The sequence below is a fragment of the Oryctolagus cuniculus genome, chromosome 19 (genome assembly GCF_051225735.1).
Source record: "Oryctolagus cuniculus isolate XC-2025 breed Fujian yellow rabbit chromosome 19, ASM5122573v1, whole genome shotgun sequence".
NCBI classification, from domain to species: domain Eukaryota; kingdom Metazoa; phylum Chordata; class Mammalia; order Lagomorpha; family Leporidae; genus Oryctolagus; species Oryctolagus cuniculus.
In genome coordinates, this window is record NC_142885.1 from 20,475,199 (window position 1) to 20,489,764 (window position 14,566).

The following is a 14,566-nucleotide window of genomic DNA, read 5'->3' on the forward strand; positions in this document are numbered from 1 at the left end:
CCCTGATATTCTTCAAAAGAAACAAGGTTCTGATCTGCAAATCAGATGGATCATAGTAATAGGAAGAAAACAATAAATTTAAAAGTACAATCAATTTGAGAAAACATTGGAAATGGGAAATCATCATCTAACTCTTTAGGAAACACCTGAAAGCAGAAGAAAGCCTTTTATCTTAGGAACTTGATGCTGAGGATAATCTCAAGTTTATTTAGAGGCAGTCATTTTAGTTTTGTTAAAAAAAAAAAACAAGTTTGAAAAGATAAATCCTTCATACAGTGTATTTTTCCTTATAAAACATGAACTAAAGTTACTGGTAATAAATGGTGACTGTTTTACTGTTAGGTTTTATTATTAACAATGTCAAAAACATGATGGCAGCAATCTTTAAGAATCCAAAATAGAGCAAGATTGAACTACAAAACATCTGAAACCACTGGTAAAGTGCTCCTTTTCTTATTTTAAATGAAAAGAAAATTAATTAATCATCAGTCACTAGCAACAATCATTTTTAAGGTGTTTTAGGGCAAAATTTAATAGTATGAAGAGGTTTATAAAAATAGATTGAGAATAATAATTTTGAGAAATAATACTGTAATTTTTTCTCAATATAGTTTTGATAAGTTGTACCTAATCATACAAAAATTACCCCAAATTCAAACTTGATATAAAAAAGGGAGAGATGAACTCAGCTAGATGACAGATTGGACAAAATATAAGAAAGAAAAAATTCTACACAGGGCACTTACTTCATGTACAGATGTAAAAACCCTTTCAACTGATAGCTTACCTTCCTCTCATAAGCAATCACAGATTTGGGGTACATTATGCAGTACAAAGTCACAGCAATTAAATCTTCTTGTTTGATGCACCACAAAACAGTTGTATCTTTTCCTCATTAAAATGCCAACTGGTTGTCTATTTTTCTTTATCCCATTTATTTGCATTCATAAGTTAACAGTGTCAGCAATTATTGTAGTGAACTGAGGGTATTGCTGGATGAGAGGCTTTATAAGACACCTTTACTGATTGAATCAGGTTTATTGAGTTCAATCTTCACTCCTTTTTCACCTGTTAGATATTTTATTTTAGCTCGTGCTTTCTCATCTGCATCAAAATACCAAACAGTTATTGTAGCATATGCTGGTTATACTTCATGAGGGTTGTGCCAGTCAGACCAGTAAAACAGTAGTCTATCAAATTTGGGTTCAATGTCAGCAAACTGGGCTTGCATTCTGGAAAAAATTCAAAGTATACCTCCACTTGGCACCCTAGTCCTTATTAAGATAATATATACATGTCAGACATCTCCCATCTCCATTTGGATTATCAACATACTGCACATAACCTGTTCCACTGCCTGGATAACAAACAACCATGGCTTTCATCCGGCCATTGATTTTGTAGTTGTCCAGCTTCTCGTTACAGTGGTGGATCACGTCTTTCATGCTGCTCATCAGCAGCCCAATGGTTTCACAGCAGGGCTCTTTGCCCTTGATCGAGGTGATCTTATCGCTTGGGATGTCCTTGGACGAGTCGCTGTTCTGGCTAACCAGCTGGCCATCCGTGAACCTGCAGGTGTAGTGCAGGGTGCACCTTGTCGCGGATCTGCTGCCCAGTCTCCTTGCCCAGGAAGTCATCCACTACACAGATACCATGCTTGTTCATGCAAGACAGGATGTACTCGAGCGCAAGCTTCAGTGACCACAGCGGCTTCTCTGCCCTTTGGGCCGCAGGCCGACGCTGTGGCCCAGCCTTCCCTGGGTGTGTTGCTTGGTGGGTACAGGTTCCCCTTCTCCAGGTACAGCGACCAGCCGGTCAGTGGTGCCTCCTTCCCAGGCTCCGCCTTAACCGATGCAGGGCCCTGGAGGGCAGGGTTCACAGGAGGCAGGGACGCAGCTACTGCAGGGTTGGCCAGGAACTTGGCCTTTGCCTTGGTCGCATCTCCGGCGGCCGGCCAGCCTGAAACTTTGGCGGCGGCGGCGGCGGCGGCTACGCTGTCCCGAAGCGCCGCTCCTTTTCTGGCCTCCCAGGCTCAGACCCCACAGGCGCTGGGCAGCGGCCTGGGTGCTGGTGCTGGCCTGCTCCGTGACCAGAGGCGCCCTCGCTGCCCTAGCACAGGAGCTTGTGTTTCTTCCGGTCCTTCCTTGCAGCAGAAGGAGCTGCGGCAGTGGCCTCAGCACAGCAGGTTCTCCATCTTCCCACAGGGCTCACAGTACTGCTGGTCCCATTTGCTGGGGCTCGGCCCGCCAGGCCTGCCACTGTCATTGCCCATGGTGGCAGCGGCGGTGGTCGAGTAAGAGAGGTGGTGGCCGCAATGTCTAGCCCAGGGCCAGGGAGCAGGGAGAGCTGTAGGGAATGTTACCCTGCCATGCGCCTGCCGCCCCTCTACTCAAGCAGGCCAGCGCCCCTCGCCCTCTGCCAGGCTGCTTTCTCGTCCTTGGGGACGACCCCGCAGCTTCAGCGGCTGCCTCAGTGCCTCATCTCGCAAGGGCCGAGGGTGTATGGCCTGCATGGTGGACAAGGATCTCCACTCTGGGCACACAAGATCATCAGCATTCCTGGCCACCTCATCAGCATCCCGGGCGGCCAGGCCCAGTTTCTGGAGGAGCGCAGGGTGTGCAGACTCCTCTATCTCTGCGTACTCTGCTCTGTATGTACACCACAGCCCACTTGAGACCCAGTTGGGAGGCATGAGAGGCCTGCAGGAGGGCCAAGGGGGGCAGTGGCTGCTTACAGGCTTGGTCGCAGGTGTGGCACCTAGGCATCCTCCTTAGATCTCCTGCACTCTGCAGGATATGGCCTCGGCCTAGGGTCCAGCCCCATCTCTCCGACCCCTGAGCCCTTTCTGCCTCAAGTTGGGGAACTGCGGTTACTAGGAGCATCAAACTGTTGGCCATTTTCTCTGTTCCCTGTTCCTGACTGACACTGACATCTGCCTTCTGCAGTACTGGACCTTTCGTTTTTATTCTAGAATATTTCATCTGCTCCCTGCTATTTAGCGCTGATTGTTGCACAGTTCCCTAGCCACTGGAATGTTAATTACTTGAGATGATGCCTCTCACTTCTCAGGACAACCCTAAGCAATAAGGTACTCTTCATAGCTCCACTTTACAGATGAGAAAATAGATAAAATGCAGTTAAGCCATTACCTAAAGTAGAGTTAATCCTCTGTGTATAAAGTTCAATGAAAATGAATCTTGCTAAAAAAAAAAAAATAACAGGATGGGGAATGTAAGAGGGAGGAGGTGGAGGAGGGGTGGGAGAGTGGGTGGGAGGGCAAGTACAGTGGGAAAAATTGCTATGTTCCCAAAGTTGTGTTTGTGAAATGCATGCAAATAAATTTTTTTGAAAAAGGCAGTTAAGAAAATAGCCAAGGCGTTGGCCTTGTGGAATAGCAGGTTAAACCACCGGCTGAGATGCCAGAATCCCATGTTGGTGACAGTTCAAGTCCTGGCTGCTCTGCTTCCAATCCAGCTCCCTACTTATAGCCTGGGAAAAGCAGCAGAAAATGGCCCAAGTGGTTGGGCCCCTGCACCCATGTGGGAGACCCAGAAGAAGTTTCTGGCTTCTGGCTTCAGTGTGGCCCATCCCTAGCCATTGCAGCCATTTGGGGAGTGAACCAGCAGATGGAAGCTCACTCCCACTTGCTCACTCTCTCTCTCCCTCCCTCCCTCTGTAACTCTGCCTTTCAAACAAATCTTTTTTTTTTAAAAGAGAAGAAGGGGTGAGAAAGACAATACTCAAAAGCTACTCCTCTTTTCAGAGACAGAGCCAGAAAAACTCAAAATCTTAAAATCCATGCTAAGGGTAGAGTACAATAGGAATTATAATCCCACCCTGCTGAGGTTGTTTGGGAGATAAGTTAGTATATGAAAATAATTAGAAGAGTGCTCATCCCATTATAAGAGCTCAATAAAGGTGAACTTAAAACTGAAAAAACAAGCAGTACACAGCAAACAGATAAAATCAGTCTGATGGTGTAGGAGTGTGACCACCCTCTCACACCCACCATTTCCTTCCTGAATTATCTGGAGTAATTTGAGATACCTGGGAACCAGACCCCATGTGGATGTGGAAGAAAGCAAGAGACTGGAAGTCAGAGCCATTAGACTGAGCAAATCTTTGAACTTGTTCCCTCATGTGGAAAATAAAGCCACTCTCTGAGATCCAACTTCAATCCTTGCCCAGTTGTGCTCAGAAAGAACCACTGAGGAAGACATGTGATAGTATGAATTCATTTAAACCTGCACTCCCAGACCACACTTCAGGGGCCAGGTGGGCCAGGTAAGGGAAGACCAGGCAGGAAGCCAGCCAGTGGCAGGTGGTGCCCTGACTGAAGAGGGTTGGCTTGACCCCATGGCAGTGAAGGACCCATCATGCCACCCCTTCTGCATGTCACAAGAAGCCAGAAATCTAGATTCTTACAAGCTGTGTCACTTTGCTAAAACTCTACAGGCCAAAGGACTTGTCCAAGGGCTGCATACAGCCCTCAGACTGAGACTGCTTGAAAATGTCAATTCCTCTGCTGCTCTCCTAAGCCCTGCTGGAGAAAAACTTAATCTCAAGATAAGAGGTAAAGACATTTCTTTTTATTGAATAACAAACAATATCTCTCAGGAGATAAAATGAAGTGCTTTGATCTGAAATTCAAATACAGTTCATAAAAACATATTTTATTTATTCTAACACAGCAGGATATTTGCCCAAATACATACATAATCATCAGGCATGAAATTCAGTGGCCCTTGAAATATGTAATATTAGATGATTACACCAATAGCTGAACTTTGAACTCCACAATTGTCATTAACATAGAAATTACAGTGTGAGTACTAAATAATTAGTACTGTCAGTGTAGTAAATACATTAAATTATCAACTTTTACATTTATACATAACTCATTTTATAAATAAATGTTTTAAGACCCAACTGTTCAACTTTCATTTAAACACTAAATGTTGCTGACCAAAAAGTCTGCAATAAATATTCCCTCAGGTGGGTTGGCGAAATGACTATATAGAAACTGTGTTGCAATGAACGAATATATGAGTACATAAAACTTGAAACTCCTCCTGTGGTTATTGAAACTTTGAATTATTGAAAGAAAATAATATTTTAAACAAAATTTACTTATTAATTTAAAAAGTTAATATTCCCAACATGGTAATATTATTAGGTTACTCCAAAAGATATAAATAGGTTATTCACTGATTTCTCAAGTTTACTTCATAGTTAATTTTTAACTGATCCTTTGATAATCACAATTAGGTATTTTTCTTTACTCATTTATGTATATTTGTATTATAACTCCATAAACAACTGATGTGAAAAAGGATCATGTCGCCCTTTTCTAAGCACTATGCAACTAAATTGTCGAGTAAAACATTTTCAGTCAATTTGTGACTTCAAAGTCAAACTGTTGCATATTTTGAATAGAAGTAGCATGGGTTGAAATGCAATAGTCATAACATCTGCTAAGCCAGACATTCTGTGATTGTAGTCAGGAACCTCAAGACTAGAAAGTGCTGTGTTTTCTTACCTCTTTTTGCCAAGAAGTTGGTCAATTATACGAGAAATTCCCTCAGCAAAGCACTTGACATTGGAAGCATCACTCCACCTGTCTGCCACTTTACTACATGCTGGATTCATGGCCATGACCTGTCAACTGGAGATGAAGTCTGGACAGTTCTTCCCAGGCTGTGGGGGCTCCTGTTGAAGGCAGTAAGTGAAATATTGAGGTGACACCAGGAAACCAGATGGCTGTGTCAGGTGGATTGGGTGGCCTGTGGTGTAAGGCAGGGGAGGTAAGGGCACCAGGCAGCTTGGCTCCATCCTGGCAAAGGAGAATCTAAGGATGGAGCCACCTGTGGAGCTGGAGCTGGTGGCTGTGCTGGACCGTCTGTAAAGTGTCCTGAGGCTCCTGGAGGTCAAGATCATGGGCAGGGTCTCTGATAGCTGTGGAGTGAGAAGTGGATTGGCTGCTGTGAGTGCTCCTTGGGTCTCAAACAGGTGCAACAATAAATAGCTACTAAAGAGCCCAGGATAATGAATGCAATGAAGATGGAGCTGACGATGAGGAAGGGGATGTAGAGAGGGGCTCTACAAGGCAAAAACAGACACACAAGTGTTTGCATCATGGTCTCCCAAGCCTAGGCTCTGCCTGGGCAACTGAGGGGAGGGAGGAGGAGGCTCAGTATTACCACTGTTGGTGTCCGCAGCCCAGGCTCCAACAGCTCTGAGAGCATTTCTCTTTCTCTACTAGACAGACATTTCCCACCCCATTGGCATCCCCCACCCCAACCCAGTTCAGTTCTCCATGTCTCTCCCCTTCTGATAGAGCCACAATGGGATGCAGCCTCTAGCTCAGGGAGAAGAGAAAACCTGCATTGACTAAAGTCCTACTGTGCACCTGGCTCTTTGATGATCTGATTCAAGTGCCATGGAGAGCCTGTTGAAAGGACGTGGTAAGCTGTCTTACCCATGGGATTTTTTGACTTTTCCAAAAACACAGCCAGCGGCTGACAGGTAGCCTACAACCTAAGGGGGCTGCCAGGTCTAAGCCCTTGCCGGCCACCCACTCTCCCGCGGTTAACGGCACTGTGGAGCAAGGCAAGGGAGGTGAATGGCGGCCCTCATGGCACGCCCGGCCAAGCACTCACACACTCATTTAATCAACAAGCAGGCCAGGGCCAGCTAATCAACTTGCCCAAGGTTACACCCTTGGCAAGCGACAGAACCTCAGGGCGCCTGATCCCAGCCTCAAGGAGAGGGAAACCACTCCTTTTCCCTGCTGTCTCTTAGGCCTCAGAGAGAGGAGAGAGTGGAGGCCCCGGAGGGAGTCCTGGCTGCAAACCTGGCAGCTCCCCTCTGCGGGAAGGAACGCGCTCCCCACTGACGCCTGGCGAGCCGCATATTTCTCCAGAAACCACTCTCCAAATCCTCCAGATTGGACTCCCGGACTCCCGCAATTCATTCCCTTGAGAGCCTGGTGGACCCTCAGAGGGCTGGCTCTGCTTTCCCCGGAGGCAGCAATTCGGGAGGAGGGCCTCCTCAGCGAGGCCACCGCCAGCCTTTCCGGGGACCCTCCCAGGCTTCGGGCTGTGGCCCCGGCGACCCTCCCTCGCCCTCCCTCCTCGCCCCCCTCCCGCCGCCCCGCTCTGGGCTCAGCCCGCCTCTCAGGTTTCCTGACCATAAAACCGTGGCCTGGAGCGCTGAGGGGTTTCCCTGACGGTCCCATTGAGGTGGAAACTTTTTTTTTTCAAGGTGTAAATTTCCTGTGCTGGGGTCTTGATTTATTTCCCTCTGAAACCCGTGTTTCTCGACGCGAGAATAGGGGGCGGGGAGGCCCCTGCGACCCCAGTTTCTAAATCTCAACCTCCAAGTCCTGGGTGTTGCTGAAAGGCGTGACAATAGCGGGTGGGCTGGGGAGACTCATTGGATGCAGAGAAATGAAAGGAAGTCGGAAGAGTGGAGCAGTGGCTTAAAAACGCTACAGGGATGGTGGGAGAAAGAGAGAGATGGAGGAAGGAAGGGAGGAGAGAGAGAAAAGAAAAGAAAAGAAAAGAAAAGAAAAGAAAAGAAAGGAAAAGAAAGGAAAAGAAAGGAAAGGAAAAGAAAAGAAAAGAAAAGAAAAGAAAAGAAAAGAAAAGAAAAGAAAAGAAAAGAAAAGAAAAGAAAAGAAAAGAAAAGGAGAAGAAAGAGGTTGAAGCTGCTTAGCGCAGCGGGGCCACAGTCGCGCTGCCACGCCCTTGGTACCACGGTGGCCCCTCGCCGCCCCGAAAGCCACCCGTACTCTAGTGCTACCCCGACGCCCTTCCCCCCCGGACCTCCAGCGTCCTCTCCCGGACCATCAGGTGTAAACTCCTGGTCCTCGCTGTCCCTCGCGGGGACTCGCGAGGGCTGCAAAGGAACAAGGCCTCCTGGCTCGAAAACCCACTCCTCCCTTGATTCTCCCCACCTGGCTGCTGTGTGCACTCTGCGCACAGACCCTGGGAGGCCTGCGCATTCCCCCGTGAGCACTGGGACGCTCTCGGCGTGCCTGCGGGGGACTTCTCCCCAGGGCTTTGCATTTATGCGCGGTGATGCCCGGGTGCTCCAGCTCGCCGCGGTCTTTCGTGCAGCCGCCCTGCTCCAGCCTGGCGTTGGCCGCGGCTCAGCAGCAGCGGAGCGCTCAGGAGCCTCAGCAAATGGTGGCGTCCAACGTGTCGAAGTCCGGGCATTGGAAGCCCTCGTGGTAGTTGCCCTGCACGGCCAACCAGCCGCGGCAGTACTCGCCAGACTGCTGGGCACCCGCAGGGCCCCAGGGCAGCCAGCCCAGGAGGCAGAGAGCCAGCATCGCCCCCATCGCCGCTGGATGCCTGGGCGGCGGGGAAGGGGGACACACGCAGCTGGAGAGCGAAGGGCTGAGCTGGGACTGCCTCCTGGCACCGCAGTTCCGCCTCCCTCGGGGTATGGCATGGGCGGCTGACCGCTCCCTCTGAGGCTAGCGGTGGCCGGAGAGGCAACAGGGGCTGCGCTGAGGACTCCGCAGGCAGGGGGTCTGCATGGTGCGCGGGTGCGAGTTGCCGAGGGACCATGGGAGGTGCTGGCAGAGGCTGCCGCTGAGGCTGCTGCTGCCGCCCTTTGCCAGGCTCACCATGCGAGGGGCGCGAGGGGCGCGCGGATCCCCCGGCCACCTCCCTCCCCACTCCTCACGGGAGCCATCTCGTAGGGCGAGGGCTGCCAAGTCCAGGACCACACTGCGTCCCGACTTGTGGCTGTAGCCTGGTCCCAAGAGGAGCCCGAAGGAGGCAGAATTTGTTCCCCACGTGCGGCTGCCCAGCCCCCGCTCTTGCCTGTTACAGGATCTGGAGTCAGACTGGCCGCCACCAAGTGCAAATGGCCTCCCAGCTGCTGACAGCTCTGCCAGCGAGGCGTCCCTTAAAAAGGAAGAGGGAGAAGAGGGAGGAGGAGACGATGAGGGAGAAGAGGGAGGAGGAGACCACGAGGGTGAAGAGAGAGTCCGCCCTCCCGGGTGTCGCGAATAGAGCTAATCATGGCGGGCGCGGCGAGCGCTGCGGGGCCTCTGCGCTCTCTGGTTCACACTGGGTCCGCAGCCTACCCCTGTCACCCCCGCCCATCGCGCTCCCCCAGGACCGGACACTAAACCTGCGGGACTGGGACCTCACCAGCACACACCCCAGCCCTCACCCAGCCCAGACAAGCGTGCGCACTGAGGTCGAGGTTGCGGGATTCCACGTGTGTCCACGCGGTGACTGAAGTTTGTCGGATCTTCTGTCTCCTGGTTCCTGGGACACCGATTCTCGGGGTTTGGGACTCACAACAGGATATTTACGGGTCGGCAACATTATCACTGAGCTTTCCACCTGTGTCACCATGGTTCCCGGAAGAAAGGGACGGTATTCCCACGTTCACACCCCATCGCCCCCTCGCCCACCCTATGCTACGCGCCTCTCACCCCCTCCGCCAGCCAAGGCTCGCGCACCCGAACTGGGCCTGATTTCGCGGTTTGCGCCCCTAAAGGACATAGAACAAAATGAATGACAATTGAGCAGATCTGAACTTCTGTTCGGGCAAAGAAACATTTCTTTAAATGATGTGTCCTCCATGTGCTATTTGCAGGGGCACTGAACCTTTAGAGGCGTAACTGCCTTATGAACTGGTGTTATGTGAAACCTGGGCCAAATTAAAGAATTTATTTTTTGCTGCACCATGAGCTACCTCTCATCGTTTATGGGGATGTGTGAATGTGTTTGGTGTGGCTCTATTTGTCAAACACGCTGAGTACCCTTGTCCCTGATGCAGATGCTGGCAAAGTGAGTGAAACCAAATGGGCTGCGCACTAGCGATGCCAGCGTGCAACAGCGAGCGCCTGTCGCACCTGCAGCTTCGAGATGGTCCAGTCTGTTCTAGAGATTCTTTAAAAAAAAAAAAAAAAAAGCCGGCGCCTTGGCTCACTAGGCTAATCCTCCGTCTTGCGGTGCCAGCACACCGGGTTCTAGTCCCGGTCGGGGCGCTGGATTCTGTCTCGGTTGCCCCTCTTCCAGGCCAGCTCTCTGCTGTGGCCAGGGAGTGCAGTGGAGGATGGCCCAAGTGCTTGGGCCCTGCACCCCATGGGAGACCAGGATAAGTACCTGGCTCCTGCCATCGGATCAGCGTGGTGCGCCGGCTGCGGCGCGCCAGCCGCGGTGGCCATTGGAGGGTGAACCAACGGCAAAGGAAGACCTTTCTCTCTGTATCTCTCTCTCACTGTCCACTCTGCCTGTCAAAACAAAACAAAACAAAACAAAACCTTGGAATAAAATGGCTCCTTTTATGAAATCTAAGCTAAAGTGTACTCCAACTACAGAATTGCTTCTGACTTCTAATTTTTAAATACTGGGATTATCCTTTGGTTTATAGCCCTGTAAAACTAAATGTCCAACACATTTAACATGCTCAGTAGGACTGTAAATATTTAACCGTATTCTCTTAGAAATAGATGTTTCTTGGGACAATAAAAACTATTCAATAAAACAAAATTAAGTTAGGGCTTTTTTTAATCAACCAACAACTCTTGGAACAGTTTATATTGTTTTAAAGAATTTAAACACATAGAAAAATGTTTTTGCAGAATTTTTTTTTTAGGTACTGGGTCTTTATTTACCAAAAAAAAAAAAAGTGTTCTTACCGGGCTTAAAGAGTTTTTTTTTTTTTTTTTTTTTTTTTTTTTTTTTTTTTTTTCCCTACTTTGTTTTTAGGAGTGTTATTAATGTTGTAAATATATCCTAAGCACTGAAGGGGAAAGGTAATTTGGAATCACAGCAAAAGTAAGATGGAATAATTATGATAAGATGCTAAAGCTACAAAAAGATTTACTGCTAATAACTTTCCCAGAACCACAGTTCTTAGTGTTATTGCTGTTAACATGGAGAGGAATTTCATTACATCACAAGTACATAAAGTTCTGCAGCAGCAGCCTCTGCAGTCCCCAAGGGTCAAGTTTTTCTCATTACCCAGCTGTTCTTTGATAGCATTAATATTTTAGGGAGTGATTTGTTGGCGCTTACCTCCCATTAATTATATTCTTCCTGCCACAGTGGGATTCTTTTCCTTGAGACAACAGCAATAATTAATTCCCCCATTCAAAGCCCCTGTCTATTTGACTTACTCAAAGGGCATTTTACCCGAATTCAGTTAAATGATATTTACTAGTGGAAAATATCAAACCTCCAAATTACTTGATACTCCATATATCTGACCTCCTTTTCATTAGTGTATACTGGAACCAGTGGATAGAAGTTCTCTCTGTCTCTCCCTCCCTCTCTCTCTCTGTATATATGTCTCTGTCTCTGACACGTTGCCTTTCAAATGCACAAATCTTTTAAAATAAGTAAATAAAAAAATAAAACAGGGGTGGAGTAGGGTGAGAGAATAATCCCCACCTTGACAGATTGCCATAAGGCTTCAAAATCAAACACGCAGCAAGTCTGGCACATAGTGGGAGCTTCATAACCTTCATCCCTCCACCAGCTGATGTGAATCCATATCAATTATGGCAGGAAACCTGTTAACCGGAACAGACCAATTCCCTGATTAAGTGGAGATTATGTATACTTCCTCAGTGTTCATTCCCTGATTTATCCAGTGAAGCCATTCAGAACCACTGGTAATTGAATATTGATTATTTGTTTTTAGAGTTGCTCCCAGGAGACAGGCCTAAAGCTAGGAGAAGAGGAGCACAAGGGTGTGTGTCAGATGATCACAGGGTAGGCACAGGCCCTACTGGACAGATCTTATTTCAACTGGATTTCTGCAAGGTATAGCCCCAAGCACAGGTGGGCATTTAATAAGTATATGATTAGTTTATGATTCCATATGATGTCAGTAGAGATGTAATTTATTAACCTGGGCTCCTGGCATCCTTCCAGTGCATGTATAATGGAATGACATTTTTCATGCAGAAATATAAATTAAATTAATTGGCATCCACATTTAATTGATACTTCCTGACAGTAGATGGATTCTCCCCCCAACACCACCGCCTTCTCAGCAAGGGACATTTCCTTCTGAGTGTGTGCAGACTGAAGAGGGGCCAGCCCCAACAGCTGGGGTTCCCCAAGGAGCTGGCTTTCAGCAGAGTTTAGAGCAGCAGGACAAGTGAACTGACCCTGGAAAAATGGTAAGCTGCTGCTCAGCAGCCATGTGTTCCTTTGATGAAGGAAAGGCTTTTAGAAGAGAAAGAAAGCAGAGGGCTCTTGTCTTATTTCTATCTTCTTACTACCCTCTCACCTTTACCAGCCATAAGAGAATGTTTTGAAAAACCGCCTTTAAAGTTTGTAAATCATATGGAATTCTTTCAAAAGCTGCTATATAATTGCTGTCAAAGGTATCTTTTATTTAAATTTTTTTCCTTCTCAAATGGTCTGCATTGAGTTAGCTCTGCAGGTACTGTAAGGGACCAATGAGGCAAAGATCTTGATTTCTACCCCTGTGGGTTAACTAAGTTTCCACTGTCTCAGAAATACAGAATCCATACTTGACCTTGGTTTAAGAACACCTGCTGTGAGTTATTTGAAGGCATCAGCTGAAGAGCTTGGATGTAAGAGACACAATCAACTATGCAGCATGGGAAATGGACTCAATGCTATTCACTCCTACAGGAAATAGTCATTAGCATATTTACCAATGGCTATAATAGCACTTAATACCTGGTACTCACATGCCCTTCATCCTATCAGAGCTGTGCGTTGGGGGTTATATTTCTTTAACATACTTTTTGTAACCAAAGACAAAAAGAAAAGTTGTCCTTAGCATCTTTTTCAGCTTCTTTGCTTGATTCTGCCTTGAAGGAGCAAGCACTGTTGAAGATACCTGCAATGTTATTCCAATTTAGCATATCAAAAATCAGGATTCACTATTTCTTTAGTTTATCTGCCACTTTTCTCCCCTTGTCTTCTTAAAAGGGCACAGAATATCACAAAGTCTGCTACTAAATTGACTTGATTGATAAGAGAGTTATTTATACTTCCACACAAGACCTATCTTTCTATAAGTACCACTGTTAATTTGTCTACCTATCTATCTTCCTTGATTTTTCTACTGGTCTGAGCAAAATGCCCCCTCCCTTATTTTAATAACTATCTCACTTTCCCCCTTCCATGTGGGCCTGGAGGTACTGTCAATCTGCTGTTGCACTCCAGGTCAAGGGCTGAACATGAGATCATAATGAAGCAATCAGAGTTCCTTTATATATCTGGACTTTGTGATGGGTTCAAGGGGGAGTACATGACTAAAGCATGGCCAATCAGAATGCTTCCATGAGATTTCATCTGGACAGTGAGGGGGAGCAGCACTTTTCATCTTTTTACATTGTGAACTGTGGGGATTCTTGTTTGGGACAAGACATGATCCCTACCTAGTAGAGTAGATCTCAATGAAAATAAGACAACTTAGAGAGGTGAGAGAAGAAATAAAAATATCTTAGTCCCTGTATACAGCTATGCTTGAAGTTAACTTTGTCATGGTTCTCCTGTTACATGAGATCATACTTATCACTTTAAGTTTGGATTGGGTTTTGATAAAATATAACTGAAAGCATCTTGACTTGTACAATAAATGTTATGGAGATAGCTTTAATAATTGATTGCTTCCTGCAACTGTGGGGTCAGTAGAGCTATCAAAACAGAACGATGTGAAAGCACAGCATCTGGAGCTATACCATGAAGGGATAAAGGTTTTATTCACCTCATTAGGCCTTTAGGGAAGTATATTTCAAGTTGTCAGTCACAGAATATCACCTGGGTCATGAAATAAATTTAGTTGTATGTGAGTGACTTTTTTTAAAGCACAGAAAATACAGAGTACATCATACAGAGTAAAGATAAATTTTATCTCCTGACTTGTAAAGGATGTTTATGTATTTATTTGTTTACACACACACACACACACACACACACACACAGACGGAGAGGGATATCTGCCATCCACAGGTTCACTCTCCAAATGCCCAAAGCAGCTGGGCCAGGTCTAAAGCCACCAGGAACTTAGTAGAGGTTTCCCACATGGTTGACAGAAACTCAATTACTTGAGCCATCATTTGATGCTGTGGCAGGAAGCTGGAGCCAGAAGCAGACTTGGGACTGAAACCTAGATACTTGGGATGAGCACATCTTAATCACTCAGCCAAATACCCTGCCCATTTTGTGACATCTTATTTCAAGCACATGCATAACTAGAAATATTCTTGATAATGCTGTAAAATATATTTTTATTCAGGGGTATGATCAAAACATTTTGAAGTCACTGCTTAAGAGAAAACAGATGATTGAATATAGAAGAGAAGTAAAAAACGGCACATTACTCTTCATATATTCTAAGAAAAGGACTATATTTTCTTAACTGATTTTTGTCCCTACGTAGCTAGGCATGCCTGTGTAGGAGAGATGAGTAGAAAGAGTGCTTAGAATTTAAGTGGTTAATTAAGAGACTCAGACTCTTCTTGTTTAAAACTTCTTTGTTGGAGTTATTCATTCAGCTGGTTCAAAGTTCGTTTATCAGAACTGTTTGTCCCTGATCTTCCCTTGGG

The 14,566-nt window shown here is 46.6% G+C and overlaps 2 pseudogenes; both read right to left on the reverse strand.

Annotated features, from left to right (window-relative positions):
• Positions 1 to 1,006: 1,006 nt before the first annotated feature.
• On the reverse strand, positions 1,007 to 5,655 carry LOC138846865 (egl nine homolog 1 pseudogene; annotated as a pseudogene).
• On the reverse strand, positions 5,467 to 8,344 carry LOC149120392 (protein shisa-3 homolog; annotated as a pseudogene).
• Between the last annotated feature and the right edge of the window lie 6,222 nt (positions 8,345 to 14,566).